Genomic DNA, 2550 nt, shown 5'->3' on the forward strand with positions numbered 1-2550 from the left:
TTCCTTCAATGCACCTTGGAATTCCTCCTTCAATATCATTGTCTTGTGAATCAATATAGTATTATTTAAAAGTGAATGTAAATTAGTTGTAAATGTATATTCAACTAGTACAAACATTAAAAAAAATTAAAGCATAATTGATATATTAAGACACAATGAAATCACACAATGCCCAATTAAAACCAGAGATGGAAAAAAACTGGAAGATAATAATATGAAGCAAGAATAAAGCCATTGAATTGAAATCATGACATGTTGATGTTAATCTATCAATTTCAAATGTGATTCCCTTCTGCAGAAGACTCTGCTAAGAGAACGTAAAAAAAAGTCACTGATTAAAATATTTTCAAAGCACATATTTCATCTGTGTGTACATAAAATTCAACAATAAGAAAATAAGCCACCCAATTTAAAAATGAGCAAAAGACCAGAATAGACATATCTCCCCAAAGAGTATTCATTTGAAGTATGATGATGAAGAATATTTAAAGCATCATAAATTACCAAAAGAACAAGCAAAACTGCCTTGAAAGAAGTATAGTCATAACGCTCCTTGAAAGTGAAGTTGGTGATGGACATGTTATCAGGAGGAACCAGTCTCTGGAAAAGGCAAAGTAGAGGGTCAGCGAGAAACAGAAAGATCACCAAAGAGAAAGATTGGCACAATGGTAGCAACAGTGGGCCCAAACATTACAATTGTTATGATGAAGCAGGTCTGTACAGTGTTTTGTTCTGTTGTACACACAGTCACAGTCAGAATCAACTCAAGAGCACCTAAAAAGAACAACAAAGAAGACAAGCTGGCACTTCTTACTTAGCATATTATCCAGCAATCACTCTACTAAATATCTACCCAAATGAGCTTAAAATGAATGTTCACATGAAAGCTTGCACATGCATATTTTTGTAGCCTTACTCATAATGTTCAAAAATTATAAGGAATCAAGATAATCTTCATTGGTGAATGCATAAACAAACTCTGGTACCTTCATGCAGTGGTGTATTATTTAGCTATAAAAAGAAAGAGACTCTCAAGTTATGTGAAAGAAGTCAGACTGAAAAAGCTACATATTGCAGGATTCCAGCCTTAAGACATTCAAGAAAATACTAAACTATAAAGATGGTAAAAAGATCATCAGTTGCCTGGTGTTGGGGAAAGAAAGGGAAGAATGAACAGCTGCAGTATAGGATCCTTTTAAAGACAGTGATATTATTCTGTATGATACTGTATTGATGGACACATGAATTATGCATTTGCCTAAACTCATAATACTATACAACACAAACCTGTGTCCTAATTTAAGCTATATATAGACATAAATAATTATGGGTTGGAACCGACTCGATGGCACTTAACAACAACAATGGGCTCATCAACAGTAATATATGTACCACAAGAATGCAAGATGTTACTAACAGGAGAACCAGTGTGTCAGGGGAAGAATGGGTATATAACAACTCTCTGTACTTTCTAATAATTTTTTAAATTAAGCTAAAACTTCTCAAAAAATAAAGTCATCAGGGGAAAAAAAAAAGACACACTTTACAAAAAAGGAGGTGTTTGAAGTTCTGGATATATGCAGATAAGCAAATCCCTTATCTTACCTGTTTTTCATCTCTAAATAATGGGGTTGGTTAGATCAACTTTGAAGTGTCTCACCATACCCTAACAATTCCACAACCTATTATTGATTTTTCTCTTGGGAGATAATCTGTACTAAAATACAGGTACAATCCTCTCTAATCTCTTCCAGCATGTAGCCTCAGACTGGTACCATTTTCTGTCCCTGTGATTCATCTCTAATTTATATTGCAAGAGTCTTGAAATTCAGAATATCTTGCTGTGCTTTATGTTTTAATTGTGCATACCTCAATGTGTGGGCTTCTTTGGATCCCAATTTAATCAAACTAAACCTGAAGTAAATCATCAAGCAAACATGCAAAACAGAAAAACAGAACCTTGTAGAACAATTGTAAAATGTGAGCACTAACTGGATATTTGACATCGCTAAAGAACTACTGTGATTTCTATCTGGTCAGCAGGGATATAATGATGTTTTTGTTTTTCTTTTTCTTTTAAAGGGAATCCCTATCATTTAGAGATACATGTTGAAAATTATAGAGTTGAAACTATATGAACTATGGGATTTGTTTCAAAAAGATTGCTGAGTGGAAAAATAAAATAAATAAATAAATAAATAAAAACACACACCATAGAGTTATTTCTGACTAATGGAAACCCCATAAGTTATAGTATAGAAGTATTCCATACAGTTTTCTTGGCTGTAATCTTTACAGAAGTAGACCAGTAGAACTTATTTCTGTGATACCATGGAGTGGTGCAAATTATTTTCACCACCTAGTAATATTCATATACAATCAAACAAAGTGAACAAAACTAGATTTGAATTGATTATTTAATTTTTTGTTGGATATATGAGATGTCACTATATTATTACAACTACTTTTGTATGCATTTTTAATTTTCCATAATAAAATGCTTTTGAAGTAAAGAAATATATGTGTATTGAGTTGACTCCACAGATTCTT

The 2550-nt window shown here is 32.5% G+C and overlaps 1 pseudogene; it reads left to right on the forward strand.

Moving 5' to 3' along the window:
* Nucleotides 1-2550, forward strand: part of LOC102831494 — a 64120-nt pseudogene that overhangs the window by 59746 nt on the left and 1824 nt on the right.

This window comes from Chrysochloris asiatica, unplaced genomic scaffold (genome assembly GCF_000296735.1).
Source record: "Chrysochloris asiatica unplaced genomic scaffold, ChrAsi1.0 scaffold00073, whole genome shotgun sequence".
Taxonomy (NCBI): Eukaryota; Metazoa; Chordata; class Mammalia; order Afrosoricida; family Chrysochloridae; genus Chrysochloris; species Chrysochloris asiatica.